A 15,721-nucleotide genomic window follows, 5' to 3' on the forward strand; every position below is an offset into this window, starting at 1 on the left:
AACCCATCGACTAATCGCTCTTCCCCAGCTCCAGAGTGAGTGAGGGCGGGACAAGCCCTAACTTCCGCTCTCACACTCTCCAATCAGCCGCTGTCGGCGGAAAGCGGAGAATTCAGCATCAAACAGCGGTTTACCGCCCTTCACTGGGCTGCAAAATGCCACCGTTCGAGACAACGCTCCCCGTACACCAACAGCAGCCTCATAAGATGCTTCATCTCAGCTTCCTGAGTTCGAGCCCCAGCTTGCACGAACACTTCTTCACTGGAAACACCATTAATTATCTGATTGCCACGTTTTGCATCATGAAAGTAATCCTAACCGATAATTATATAATCATAGAGGTTTACAGCATGGAAGGAGTCATTTAAGCCCATCGTATCTGCACCGGCCAACAAATGTCCAGTTTTAGATGTGTCCCCCTGCACCTTATTGCATTTCATGTGCACATCTCAGAACTTGTTAAATGTGGTGAGGGTTTCTGCCTGCACCACACTTTCAGGCAGTGAGTTTGAGACCCCCACAAACATCTGCATGCAGAATGTTCACTTCAAATCCCCTTTAACCCTTACACTAATTACTTTTAAATTATGCAACCTGGTTGTTGACCACTCCACTATGTGAAATAGACCCTGTTAATCAACAATATCTAGGCCCCTCCTTTTTATATACACCTTAATGCTGTCGCCCATCAGCCTCCTCTGTTCCAAGGAAAACAAACCGATCCTATCCAATCTGTCCTCATAGCAAAGTTGCTCTACTCCCGGCAACATCTACGTAAATCTCCTCTGTACCCTCTCCAGCGTATTCACGTCCTTCCTTCAATGCGGTGACTAGAACTGCACGCAGTACTCCAGCTGTGGCCTAACCAGAATTTTATACAGTTCTAGCAAAACCCACTTGCTGTTCTGTTCCTTGCTTCTGCCAATAAATGCAACCATTCCATATGACTTCTTAACCAACTTTTCCACCTGACCAGCTACCATCAGGGATCTGTGGACAAGCAATCCCAGTTACCTTTGTTCCTCTACACTTCTCAATTTCATACCAGTTGATGTGTATTCCCTTTCCTTGTTAGCCCTCCACAAATGCGCGATCTCTCACATCTCTGGATTAAATTCCATTTGCCACTGCTCTACCCCCTGATCAGTTGATTGATATCTTCCTGGAGTCTCCAGCTTTCTTCTTCATTATCAATCACACTGCCTATTTTAATAACACCTGAAAACTTCGTAATCATAACACCTATATTCAAGTTTAGTTCATTGATAAATAGCATAAAAAGCAATGGATCTGGCACTGAAAACTGTGGAACCCCACTGGAAACATCCTTCCAGTCACAAAAACACCCATCAAACATTACCCTTTGCTTCCTGCCTCTGAGCCAAATTTGGATCCAATTTGCCACTTCGCCCTGAATCACATGGGCTTTTACTTAGAAAATGCATAATCATTAAATGTTATCCTGCTTCATGGGAAAACATCATTTATTGACTGATGATCTTCATTTGCACAACTAAAGAAATGTTAACTGAAGGAGAGTCCTTAATTGAATAACTTAGCTGTGCTCTGCACTTTACCTCTGAATCCATAAACCATTTTGGACACTGTGCTTTAGAAGTCTGCTTCAAAATGTTCATTGCTGGTAACATGTACATGAGACGTTGGAAACAGTGAGATAGACTGTAGTGCAAGGGACTGCTTATTGTGAAACAGCAAAGAAAATATGCATTCTGGAAAAATAACATCGAAAAGAAGTGTGGCCCTAACAGCCAAAAAGAAGATGAAGTGCTGAGTCCTTCTCAGGAAAAACTTCTTTTCCCAAACATTTCTCTGACCGAATCTTCACAAAACAAAAATTATGCTTTTAAAGTCATTAAACCCGAATTTTCGTGCACCCGAATCTTCTGAATCAGATGCCTCTCGTTGTGCCGACTGAATCCATGTCCCTTTCAATATTCTGCTGACATGCACACTATTAAATGTGCCACTAACTTATAGAATCAAAGAATAAGGGAATGGTTGCAGCCCGTCGAGCCCATGCCATCTCTCAACATGTCTCACTCCCCTGTCATTTACCCACAGCTGTGCAACTTTTTTTCATTCGGATACTGATCCAACTCCGTTTTGAAAGATAAGATTGAGTCTGACATTCCCGCCCTTTAGAGCAGTGTATTCCAGATTCTAACCACTTGCTGAGGAATGGCCACTCCTGTTCCTATGTATAAAGGCAGAGAAACACGGGATCAATTCCTGCCTCACTCACAACCTTGCTAAATATAGCACCGTCATTCTATTCTCGTGACACAAGCTCCAGAAGCGTAGCCCAGCTGTTGAGGTTAAAGCTCTGGTTATATTCCCAACAATGTTACTGGCACAGCGTTTCCGTAGTGTAGTGGTTATCACATTCGCCTCACACGCGAAAGATCCCCGATTCGAAACCGGGCGGAAACATTATGCAAACGTGTTCAATTAATGATTAGATAAAATTAAATCATTCATATTATTGGTTCAATATTAACAGAGTGCAGTGTCTCACGATGCTGGTCCATTTTCTGATTTCTCTCTACAGTTCTGTTCACACTCAAATTCTACACAGTGTCTCTCACTCCCTCCCGTTTCCAGCACTGACGCTGGAGAAACAATATCTCAAAGCTGCACATTCCGTGCATTCAGGTCAGCTGAGAGAGATTATTAAAGGATCCTGCCACGCCACCACGCTTCACAACAGAAAATTAAAGCCACAAACAAACCCATCGAATAATCGCTCTTCCCCAGCTCCAGAGTGAGTGAGGGCGGGACAAGCCCAAACTTCCGCTCCCACACTCTCCAATCAGCGGCTGCCGGCGGAAAGCGGAGAATGCAGCATCAAACAGCGGTTTACCGCCCTTCACTGGGCTGCAAAATGCCACCGTTCGAGACAACGCTCACCGTACACCGAACAGCAGCCTCATAAGATGCTTCATCTCAGCTTCCTGACTTCGAGCCCCAGCTTGCACGAACACTTCTTCACTGGAAACACCATTAATTATCTGATTGCCACGTTTTGCATCATGAAAGTAATCCTTACCGATAATTATATAATCATAGAGGTTTACAGCATGGAAGGAGTCATTTAAGCCCATCGTATCTGCACCGGCCAACAAATGTCCAGTTTTAGGTGTGTCCCCCTGCACCTTATTGCATTTCATGTGCACATCTCAGAACTTGTTAAATGTGGTGAGGGTTTCTGCCTGCACCACACTTTCAGGCCGTGAGTTTGAGACCCCCACAAACATCTGCATGCAGAATGTTCACTTCAAATCCCCTTTAACCCTTACACTAATTTCTTTTAAATTATGCAGCCTGGTTGTTGACCACTCCACTATGTGAAATAGACCCTTTTAATCAACAATATCTAGGCCCCTCCTTTTTATTTACACCTTAATGCTGTCGCCCATCAGCCTCCTCTGTTCCAAGGAAAACAAACCCATCCTATCCAATCTGTCCTCAGAGCAAAGTTGCTCCACTCCCGGCAACATCTACGTAAATCTCCTCTGTACCCTCTCCAGCGTATTCACGTCCTTCCTTCAATGCGGTGACTAGAACTGCACGCAGTACTCCAGCTGTGGCCTAACCAGAATTGTATACAGTTCTAGCAAAACCCACTTGCTGTTCTGTTCCTTGCTTCTGCCAATAAATGCAACCATTCCATATGACTTCTTAACCAACTTTTCCAACTGACCAGCTACCTTCAGGGATCTGTGGACAAGCAATCCCAGTTACCTTTGTTCCTCTACACTTCTCAATTTCATACCAGTTGATGTGTATTCCCTTTCGTTGTTAGCCCTCCACAAATGCGCGATCTCTCACATCTCTGGATTAAATTCCATTTGCCACTGCTCTACCCCCTGATCAGTTGATTGATATCTTCCTGGAGTCTCCAGCTTTCTTCTTCATTATCAATCACACTGCCTATTTTAATAACACCTGAAAACTTCGTAATCATAACACCTATATTCAAGTTTAGTTCATTGATAAATAGCATAAAAAGCAATGGATCTGGCACTGAAAACTGTGGAACCCCACTGGAAACATCCTTCCAGTCACAAAAACACCCATCAAACATTACCCTTTGCTTCCTGCCTCTGAGCCAAATTTGGATCCAATTTGCCACTTCGCCCTGAATCACATGGGCTTTTACTTAGAAAATGCATAATCATTAAATGTTATCCTGCCTTCATGGGAAAACCTCATTTATTGACTGATGATCTTCATTTGCACAACTAAAGAAATGTTAACTGAAGGAGAGTCCTTAATTGAATAACTTAGCTGTGCTCTGCACTTTACCTCTGAATCCATAAACCATTTTGGACACTGTGCTTTAGAAGTCTGCTTCAAAATGTTCATTGCTGGTAACATGTACATGAGACGTTGGAAACAGTGAGATAGACTGTAGTGCAAGGGACTGCTTATTGTGAAACAGCAAAGAAAATATGCATTCTGGAAAAATAACATCGAAAAGAAGTGTGGCCCTAACAGCCAAAAAGAAGATGAAGTGCTGAGCCCTTCTCAGGAAAAACTTCTTTTCCCAAACATTTCTCTGACCGAATCTTCACAAAATAAAAATTATGCTTTTAAAGTCATTAAACCCGAATTTTCGTGCACCCGAATCTTCTGAATCAGATGCCTCTCGTTGTGCCGACTGAATCCATGTCCCTTTCAATATTATGCTGACATGCACACTATTAAATGTGCCACTAACTTATAGAATCAATGAATAAGGGAATGGTTGCAGCCCGTCGAGTCCATGCCATCTCTCAACAAGTATAACTCCCCTGTCATTTACCCACAGCTGTGCAACTTTTTTTCATTCGGATACTGATCCAACTCCGTTTTGAAAGATAAGATTGAGTCTGACATTCCCGCCCTTTAGAGCAGTGTATTCCAGATTCTAACCACTTGCTGAGGAATGGCCACTCCTGTTCCTATGTATAAAGGCAGAAAAACACGGGATCAATTCCTGCCTCACTCACAACCTTGCTAAATATAGCACCGTCATTCTATTCTCGTGACACAAGCTCCAGAAGCGTAGTCCAGCTGTTGAGGTTAAAGCTCTGGTTATATTCCCAACAATGTTACTGGCACAGCGTTTCCGTAGTGTAGTGGTTATCACGTTCGCCTCACTCGCGAAAGATCCCCGGTTCGAAACTGGGCGGAAACATTATGCAAACGTGTTCAATTAATGATTAGATAAAATTAAATCATTCATATTAGTGGTTCAATATTAACAGAGTGCAGTGTCTCACGATGCTGGTCCATTTTCTGATTTCTCTCTGCAGTTCTGTTCACACTCAAATTCTACACAGTGTCTCTCACTCCCTCCCGTTTCCAGCCCTGACGCTGGAGAAACAATATCTCAAAGCTGCACATTCCGTGCATTCAGGTCAGCTGTGAGAGATTATTAAAGGATCCTGCCACGCCACCACGCTTCACAGCAGAAAATTAAAGCCACAAACGAACCCATCGAATAATCGCTCTTCCCCAGCTCCAGAGTGAGTGAGGGCGGGACAAGCCCAAACTTCCGCTCCCACACTCTCCAATCAGCCGCTGCCGGCGGAAAGCGGAGAATGCAGCATCAAACAGCGGTTTACCGCCCTTCACTGGGCTGCAAAATGCCACCGTTCGAGACAACGCTCCCCGTACACCAAACAGCAGCCTCATAAGATGCTTCATCTCAGCTTCCTGAGTTCGAGCCCCAGCTTGCACGAACACTTCTTCACTGGAAACACCATTAATTATCTGATTGCCACGTTTTGCATCATGAAAGTAATCCTAACCGATAATTATATAATCATAGAGGTTTACAGCATGGAAGGAGTCATTTAAGCCCATCGTATCTGCACCGGCCAACAAATGTCCAGTTTTAGATGTGTCCCCCTGCACCTTATTGCATTTCATGTGCACATCTCAGAACTTGTTAAATGTGGTGAGGGTTTCTGCCTGCACCACACTTTCAGGCAGTGAGTTTGAGACCCCCACAAACATCTGCATGCAGAATGTTCACTTCAAATCCCCTTTAACCCTTACACTAATTACTTTTAAATTATGCAGCCTGGTTGTTGACCACTCCACTATGTGAAATAGACCCTGTTAATCAACAATATCTAGGCCCCTCCTTTTTATATACACCTTAATGCTGTCGCCCATCAGCCTCCTCTGTTCCAAGGAAAACAAACCCATCCTATCCAATCTGTCCTCATAGCAAAGTTGCTCTACTCCCGGCAACATCTACGTAAATCTCCTCTGTACCCTCTCCAGCGTATTCACGTCCTTCCTTCAATGCGGTGACTAGAACTGCACGCAGTACTCCAGCTGTGGCCTAACCAGAATTTTATACAGTTCTAGCAAAACCCACTTGCTGTTCTGTTCCTTGCTTCTGCCAATAAATGCAACCATTCCATATGACTTCTTAACCAACTTTTCCAACTGACCAGCTACCTTCAGGGATCTGTGGACAAGCAATCCCAGTTACCTTTGTTCCTCTGCACTTCTCAATGTCATACCAGTTGATGTGTATTCTCTTTCCTTGTTAGACCTCCACAAATGCGCGATCTCTCACATCTCTGGTTTAATTCAATTTGCCACTGCTCTACCCACTTATCAGTTGATTGATATCTTCCTGGAGTCTCCAGCTTTCTTCTTCATTATCAACCACACTGCCTATTTTAATAACACCTGAAAACTTCGTAATCATAACAATTATATTCAAGTTTAGATCATTGATAAATAGCATAAAAAGCAATGGATCTGGCACTGAAAACTGTGCAACCCCACTGGAAACATCCTTCCAGTCACAAAAACACCCATCAAACATTACCCTTTGCTTCCTGCCTGTGAGCCAAATTTGGATCCAATTTGCCACTGCGCCCTGAATCACATGGGCTTTTACTTAGAAAATGCATAATCATTAAATGTTTTCCTGCCTTCATGGGAAAACATCATTAATTGACTGATGATCTTCATTTGCACAACTAAAGAAATGTTAACTGAAGGAGAGTCCTTAATTGAATAACTTATCTGTGCTCTGCACTTTAGCTCTGAATCCATAAACCATTTTGGACACCGTGCTTTAGAAGTCTGCTTCAAAATGTTCATTGCTGGTAACATGTACATGAGACGTTGGAAACAGTGAGATAGACTGTAGTGCAAGGGACTGGTTATTGTGAAACAGCAAAGAAAATATACATTCTGGAAGAATACCATCGAAAAGAAGTGTGGCCCTAACAGCCAAAAAGAAGATGAAGTGCTGAGCCCTTTTCAGCAAAAAATTATTTTTCAAACATTTCTCTGACCGAATCTTCATAAAAGAAAAATGATGCTTTTAAAGTCATTAAACCCGAATTTTCGTGCACCCGAATCTTCTGAATCAGATGCCTCTCGTTGTGTCGACTGAATCCATGTCCCTTTCAATATTCTGCTGACATGCGCACTATTAAATGTGCCACTAACTTATAGAATCAAAGAATAAGGGAATGGATGCAGCCCGTCGAGCCCATGCCAACTCTCAACAAGTCTCACTCCCCTGTCATTTACCCACAGCTGTGCAATTTTTTTCATTCGGATACTTATCCAACTCCGTTTTGAAAGATAAGATTGAGTCTGACTCCACCGCCCTTTAGAGAAGTGTATTCCAGATTCTAACCACTTGCTGAGGAATGGCCACTCCTATTCCTATGTATAAAGGCAGAGAAACACGGGAACAATTCCTGCCACACTCACAACCTTGCAATATCGCACCGTTATTCGATTCTCGTGACACAAGCTCCAGAAGTGTAGTCCAGCTGTTGAGGTTATAGCTCTGGTTATGTTCCCAACGATGTTCTTGCACCAGCGTTTCCGTAGTGTAGTGGTTATCACGTTCGCCTAACACGCGAAAGGTCCCCGGTTCAAAACCGGGCGGAAACATTATGCAAACGTGTTCAATTAATGATAAGATAAAATTAAATCATTCATATTGGTGGTTCAATGCTAACAGAGTGCAGTGTCTTACGATGCTGTTCCATTTGCTGATTTCTCTCTACAGTTCTGTTCACACTCAAATTCTACACAGTGTCTCTCACTCCCTCCCGCTTCCAGCACTGACGCTGGAGAAACCATATCTCAAAGCTGCACATTCCGTGCATTCAGGTCAGTTGTGAGAGATTATTGAAGGATCCTGCCACGCCACCACGCTTCACAACAGAAAATTAAAGCCACAAACAAACCCATCGACTAATCGCTCTTCCTCAGCTCCAGAGTGAGTGAGGGCGGGACAAGCCCTAACTTCCGCTCCCACACTCTCCAATCAGCCGCTGCCGGCGGAAAGCGGAGAATGCAGCATCAAACAGCGGTTTACCGCCCTTCACTGGGCTGCAAAATGCCATCGTTCCAGACAACGCTCCCCGTGCTCCGAACAGCAGCCTCATAAGATGCTTCATCTCAGCTTCCTGAGTTCGAGCCCCAGCTTGCACGAACACTTCTTCACTGGAAACAGCATTAATTATCTAATTGCCACGTTTTGCATCATGAAAGTAATCCTAACCGATAATTATATAATCATAGAGGTTTACAGCATGGAAGGAGTCATTTACGCCCAACGTATCTGCACCGGCCAACAAATGCCCAGTTTTAGGTGTGTCCCCCTGCACCTTATTGCATTTCATGTGCACATCTAAGAACTTGTTAAATGTGGTGAGGCTTTCTGCCTGCACCACACTTTCAGGCAGTGAGTTTGAAACCCCCACAAACATCTGCATGCAGAATGTTCACTTCAAATCCCCTTTAACCCTTACACTAATTACTTTTAAATTATGCAGCCTGGTTGTTGACCACTCCACTATGTGAAATAGACCCTTTTAATCAACAATATCTAGGCCTTTCCTATTTTTATACACCTCAATGCGGTCGCCCATCAGCCTCCTCTGTTCCAAGGAAAACAAACCCATCCTATCCAATCTGTCCTCATAGCAATGTTGCTCCACTCCAGGCACCATCTACGTAAATCTCCTCTGTACCCTCTCCAGTGTATTCACGTTCTTCCTTCAATGCGGTGACCAGAACTGCACGCAGTACTCCAGCTGTGGCCTAACCAGAATTTTATACAGTTCTTGCACAACCCACTTGCTGCTCTGTTCCTTGCTTCTGCCAATAAATGCAATCATTCCATATGACTTCTTAATCAACTTTTCCAACTGGTCAGCTACTTTCAGGGATCTGTGGACAAGCAATCCCAGTTACCTTTGTTCCTCTACACTTCTCAATGTCATACCAGTTGATGTGTATTCCCTTTCCTTGTTAGCCCTCCACAAATGCGCGATCTCTCACATCTCTGGATTAAATTCCATTTGCCACTGCTCTACCCCCTTATCAGTTGATTGATATCTTCCTGGAGTCTCCAGCTTTCTTCTTCATTATCAACCACACTGCCTATTTTAATAACACCTGAAAACTTCGTAATCATAACACCTATATTCAAGTTTAGATCATTGATAAATACCATAAGAAGCAATGGATCTGGCACTGAAAACTGTGGAACCCCACTGGAAACATCCTTCCAGTCACAAAAACACCCATCAAACATTACCCTTTGCTTCCTGCCTCTGAGCCAAATTTGGATCCAATTTGCCACTTCGCCTTGAATCACATGGGCTTTTACTTAGAAAATGCATAATCATAAAATGTTATCCTGCCTTCATGGGAAAACATCATTAATTGACTTATGATCTTCATTTGCACAACTAAAGAAATGTTAACTGAAGGAGAATCCTTAATTGAATAACTTATCTGTGCTCTGCTCTTTACCTCTGAATCCATAAACCATTTTGGACACTGTGCTTTAGAAGTCTGCTTCAAAATGTTCATTGCTGGTAACATGTATATGAGACGTTGGAAACAGTGAGATAGACTGCAGTGCAAGGGACTGGTTATTGTGAAACAGCAAAGAAAATATACATTCTGGAAGAATACCATCGAAAAGAAGTGTGGCCCTAACAGCCAAAAAGAAGATGAAGTGCTGAGCCCTTTTCAGCAAAAAATTCTTTTTCAAACATTTCTCTGACCGAATCTTCACAAAAGAAAAATGATGCTTTTAAAGTCATTAAACCCGAATTTTCATGCACCGGAATCTTCTGAATCAGATGCCTCTCGTTGTGCCGACTGAATCCATGTCCCTTTCAATATTCTGCTGACATGCACACTATTAAATGTGCCACTAACTTATAGAATCAAAGCATAAGGGAATGGATGCAGCCCGTCGAGCCCATGCCAACTCTCAACAAGTCTCACTCCCCTGTCATTTACCCACAGCTGTGCAATTTTTTTCATTCGGATACTTATCCAACTCCGTTTTGAAAGATAAGATTGAGTCTGACTCCACCGCCCTTTAGAGAAGTGTATTCCAGATTCTAACCACTTGCTGAGGAATGGCCACTCCTGTTCCTATGTATAAAGGAAGAGAAACACGGGATCAATTCCTGCCACACTCACAACCTTGCTAAATATAGCACCGTTATTCGATTCTCGTGACACAAGCTCCAGAAGTGTAGTCCAGCTGTTGAGGTTAAAGCTCTGGTTAAGTTCCCAACGATGTTACTGCACCAGCGTTTCCGTAGTGTAGTGGTTATCACGTTCGCCTAACACGCGAAAGGTCCCCGGTTCGAAACCGGGCGGAAACATTATGCAAACGTGTTCAATTAATTATAAGTTAAAATTAAATCATTCAGATTAGTGGTTCAATGTTAACAGAGTGCAGTGTCTCACGATGCTATTCCATTTGCTGATTTCTCTCTACAGTTCTGTTCACACTCAAATTCTACACAGTGTCTCTCACTCCCTCCCGTTTCCAATCCTGACGCTGGAGAAACCATATCTCAAAGCTGCACATTCCGTGCATTCAGGTCAGCTGTTAGAGATTATTAAAGGATCCTGCCACGCCACCACGCTTCACAACAGAAAATTAAAGCCACAAACAAACCCATCGACTAATCGCTCTTCCTCAGCTCCAGAGTGAGTGAGGGCGGGACAAGCCCTAACTTCCGCTCCCACACTCTCCAATCAGCCGCTGCCGGCGGAAAGCGGAGAATGCAGCATCAAACAGCGGTTTACCGCCCTTCACTGGGCTGCAAAATGCCACCGTTCCAGAAAACGCTCCCCGTGCTCCGAACAGCAGCCTCATAAGATGCTTCATCTCAGCTTCCTGAGTTCGAGCCCCAGCTTGCACGAACACTTCTTCACTAGAAACAGCATTAATTATCTGATTGCCACGTTTTGCATCATGAAAGTAATCCTAACCGATAATTATATAATCATAGAGTTTTTCAGCATGGAAAGAGTCATTTACGCCCATCGTATCTGCACCGGCCAACAAATGCCCAGTTTTAGGTGTGTACCCCTGCACCTTATTGCATTTCATGTGCACATCTGCGAACTGGTTAAATGTGGTGAGGGTTTCTGCCTGCACCACACTTTCAGGCAGTGAGTTTGAGACCCCCACAAACATCTGCATGCAGAATGTTCACTTCAAATCCCCTTTAACCCTTACACTAATTACTTTTAAATTATGCAGCCTGGTTGTTGACCACTCCACTATGTGAAATAGACTCTTTTAATCAACAATATCTAGGCCCCTCCTATTTTTATACACCTCAATGCGGTCGCCCATCAGCTTCCTCTGTTCCAAGGAAAACAAACCCATCCTATCCAATCTGTCCTCATAGCAAAGTTGCTCCACTCCCGGCAACATCTACGTAAATCTCCTCTGTACCCTCTCCAGCGTATTCACGTTCTTCCTTCAATGCGGTGACCAGAACTGCACGCAGTACTCCAGCTGTGGCCTAACCAGAATTTTATACAGTTCTAGCATAACCCACTTGCTTTTCTGTTCCTTGCTTCTGCCAATAAATGCAACCATTCCATATGAATTCTTCATCAACTTTTCCAACTGGCCAGCTACCTTCAGGGATCTGTGGACAAGCAATCCCAGTTACCTTTGTTTCTCTACACTTATCAATGTCATACCAGTTGATGTGTATTCCCTTTCCTTGTTAGCCCTCCACAAATGCGCGATCTCTCACATCTCTGGATTAAATTCAATTTGCCACTGCTCTACCCCCTTATGAGTTGATTGATATCTTCCTGGAGTCTCCAGCTTTCTTCTTCATTATCAACCACACTGCCTATTTTAATAACACCTGAAAACTTCGTAATCATAATACTTATATTCAAGTTTAGATCATTGATAAATACCATAAAAAGCAATGGATCTGGCACTGAAAACTGTGGAACCACACTGGAAACATCCTTCCAGTCACAAAAACACCCATCAAACATTACCCTTTGCTTCCTGCCTCTGAGCCAAATTTGGATCCAATTTGCCACTTCGCCCTGAATCACATGGGCTTTTACTTAGAAAATGCATAATCATTAAATGTTATACTGCCTTCATGGGAAAACATCATTAATTGACTGATGATCTTCATTTGCACAACTAAAGAAATGTTAACTGAAGGAGAATCCTTAATTGAATAACTTATCTGTGCTCTGCACTTTACCTCTGAATCCATAAACCATTTTGGACACTGTGCTTTAGAAGTCTGCTTCAAAATGTTCATTGCTGGTAACATGTACATGAGACGTTGGAAACAGTGAGATAGACTGCAGTGCAAGGGACTGGTTATTGTGAAACAGCAAAGAAAATATACATTCTGGAAGAATACCATCGAAAAGAAGTGTGGCCCTAACAGCCAAAAAGAAGATGAAGTGCTGAGCCCTTTTCAGCAAAAAATTATTTTTCAAACATTTCTCTGACCGAATCTTCACAAAAGAAAAATGATGCTTTTAAAGTCATTAAACCCGAATTTTCATGCACCGGAATCTTCTGAATCAGATGCCTCTCGTTGTGCCGACTGAATCCATGTCCCTTTCAATATTCTGCTGACATGCACACTATTAAATGTGCCACTAACTTATAGAATCAAAGCATAAGGGAATGGATGCAGCCCGTCGAGCCCATGCCAACTCTCAACAAGTCTCACTCCCCTGTCTTTTACCCACAGCTGTGCAATTTTTTTCATTCGGATACTTATCCAACTCCGTTTTGAAAGATAAGATTGAGTCTGACTCCACCGCCCTTTAGAGAAGTGTATTCCAGATTCTAACCACTTGCTGAGGAATGGCCACTCCTGTTCCTATGTATAAAGGCAGAGAAACACGGGATCAATTCCTGCCACATTCACAACCTTGCTAAATATAGCACCGTCATTCTATTCTCGTGACACAAGCTCCAGAAGTGTCGTCCAGCTGTTGAGGTTAAAGCTCTGGTTATGTTCCCAACAATCTTAATGCCACAGCGTTTCTGTAGTGTAGTGGTTATCACGTTCGCCTAACACGCGAAAAGTCCCCGGTTCGAAACCGGGCGGAAACATTATGCAAACGTGTTCAATTAATGAGAAGATAAAATTAAATCATTCATATTAGTTGTTCAATGTTAACAGAGTGCAGTGTCTCACGATGCTGTTCCATTTGCTGATTTCTCTCTACAGTTCTGTTCACACTCAAATTCTACACAGTGTCTCTCACTCCCTCCCGTTTCCAGCCCTGACGCTGGAGAAACCATATCTCAAAGCTGCACATTCCGTGCATTCAGGTCAGCTGTGAGAGATTATTAAAGGATCCTGCCACGCCACCAGGCTTCAGAACAGAAAATTAAAGCCACAAACAAACCCATCGACTAATCGCTCTTCCTCAGCTCCAGAGTGAGTGAGGGCGGGACAAGCCCTAACTTCCGCTCCCACACTCTCCAATCAGCCGCTGCCGGCGGAAAGCGGAGAATGCAGCATCAAACAGCGGTTTACCGCCCTTCACTGGGCTGCAAAATGCCACCGTTCCAGACAACGCTCCCCGTGCTCCGAACAGCAGCCTCATAAGATGCTTCATCTCAGCTTCCTGAGTTCGAGCCCCAGCTTGCACGAACACTTCTTCACTGGAAACAGCATTAATTATCTGATTGCCACGTTTTGCATCATGAAAGTAATCCTAACCGATAATTATATAATCATCGAGGTTTACAGCATGGAATGAGTCATTTACGCCCATCGTATCTGCACCGGCCAACAAATGCCCAGTTTTAGGTGTGTACCCCTGCACCTTAATGCATTTCATGTGCACATCTAAGAACTGGTTAAATGTGGTGAGGGTTTCTGCCTGCACCACACTTTCAGGCAGTGAGTTTGAGACCTCCACAAACATCTGCATGCAGAATGTTCACTTCAAATCCCCTTTAAACCTTACACTAATTACTTTTAAATTATGCAGCCTGGTTGTTGACCACTCCACTATGTGAAATAGACCCTTTTAATCAACAATATCTAGGCCTCTCCTATTTTTATACACCTCAATGCGGTCGCCCATCAGCCTCCTCTGTTCCAAGGAAAATAAACCCATCCTATCCAATCTGTCCTCATAGCAAAGTTGCTCCACTCCCGGCAACATCTACGTAAATCTCCTCTGTACCCTCTCCAGCGTATTCACGTTCTTCCTTCAATGCGGTGACCAGAACTGCACGCAGTACTCCAGCTGTGGCCTAACCAGAATTTTATACAGTTCTAGCACAACCCACTTGCTGTTCTGTTCCTTGCTTCTGCCAATAAATGCAACCATTCCATATGACTTCTTAATCAACTTTTCCAACTGGTCAGCTACCTTCAGGGATCTGTGGACAAGCAATCCCAGTTACCTTTGTTCCTCTACACTTCTCAATGTCATACCAGTTGATGTGTATTCCCTTTCCTTGTTAGCCCTCCACAAATGCGCGATCTCTCACATCTCTGGTTTAAATATCAATTTGCCACTGCTCTACCCCCTTATCAGTTGATTGATATCTTCCTGGAGTCTCCAGCTTTCTTCTTCATTATCAACCACACTGCCTATTTTAATAACACCTGAAAACTTCGAAATCATAACACTTATATTCAAGTTGAGATCATTGATAAATACCATAAAAAGCAATGGATCTGGCACTGAAAACTGTGGAACCCCACTGGAAACATGCTTCCAGTCACAAAAACACCCATCAAACATTACCCTTTGCTTCCTGCCTGTGAGCCAAATTTGGATCCAATTTGCCACTTCTCCCTGAATCACATGGGCTTTTACTTAGAAAATGCATAATCATTAAATGTTATCCTGCCTTCATGGGAAAACATCATTAATTGACTGATGATCTTCATTTGCACAACTAAAGAAATGTTAACTGAAGGAGAGTCCTTAATTGAATAACTTATCTGTGCTCTGCACTTTAGCTCTGAATCCATAAACCATTTTGGACACTGTGCTTTAGAAGTCTGCTTCAAAATGTTCATTGCTGGTAACATGTATATGAGACGTTGGTCACAGTGAGATAGACTGTAGTGCAAGGGACTGGTTATTGTGAAACAGCAAAGAAAATATACATTCTGGAAGAATACCATCGAAAAGAAGTGTGGCCCTAACAGCCAAAAAGAAGATGAAGTGCTGAGCCCTTTTCAGCAAAAAATTATTTTTCAAACATTTCTCTGACCGAATCTTCACAAAAGAAAAATGATGCTTTTAAAGTCATTAAACCCGAATTTTCATGCACCGGAATCTTCTGAATCAGATGCCTCTCGTTGTGCCGACTGAATCCATGTCCCTTTCAATATTCTGCTGACATGCACACTATTAAATGTGC

At 43.1% G+C, this 15,721-nt stretch overlaps 5 non-coding genes across 5 annotated transcripts; all 5 read left to right on the forward strand.

Moving 5' to 3' along the window:
* The first annotated feature begins 2,378 nt into the window (after positions 1–2,378).
* trnav-cac (transfer RNA valine (anticodon CAC)) lies at positions 2,379–2,451 on the forward strand. Its single transcript has one exon. It is a non-coding gene; the product is annotated as a tRNA-Val (tRNA).
* A 2,676-nt stretch (positions 2,452–5,127) lies between these two features.
* trnav-cac (transfer RNA valine (anticodon CAC)) lies at positions 5,128–5,200 on the forward strand. The gene has a single exon. It is a non-coding gene; the product is annotated as a tRNA-Val (tRNA).
* Positions 5,201–7,871: 2,671 nt separating this feature from the next.
* Positions 7,872–7,944, forward strand: trnav-aac (transfer RNA valine (anticodon AAC)). Its single transcript has one exon. It is a non-coding gene; the product is annotated as a tRNA-Val (tRNA).
* A 2,674-nt stretch (positions 7,945–10,618) lies between these two features.
* On the forward strand, positions 10,619–10,691 carry trnav-aac (transfer RNA valine (anticodon AAC)). Its single transcript has one exon. It is a non-coding gene; the product is annotated as a tRNA-Val (tRNA).
* A 2,674-nt stretch (positions 10,692–13,365) lies between these two features.
* Positions 13,366–13,438, forward strand: trnav-aac (transfer RNA valine (anticodon AAC)). The gene has a single exon. It is a non-coding gene; the product is annotated as a tRNA-Val (tRNA).
* The last annotated feature ends 2,283 nt before the right edge of the window (positions 13,439–15,721 follow it).

The sequence above is a fragment of the Pristiophorus japonicus genome, chromosome 3 (genome assembly GCF_044704955.1).
Source record: "Pristiophorus japonicus isolate sPriJap1 chromosome 3, sPriJap1.hap1, whole genome shotgun sequence".
Lineage (NCBI taxonomy): Eukaryota > Metazoa > Chordata > Chondrichthyes > Pristiophoridae > Pristiophorus > Pristiophorus japonicus.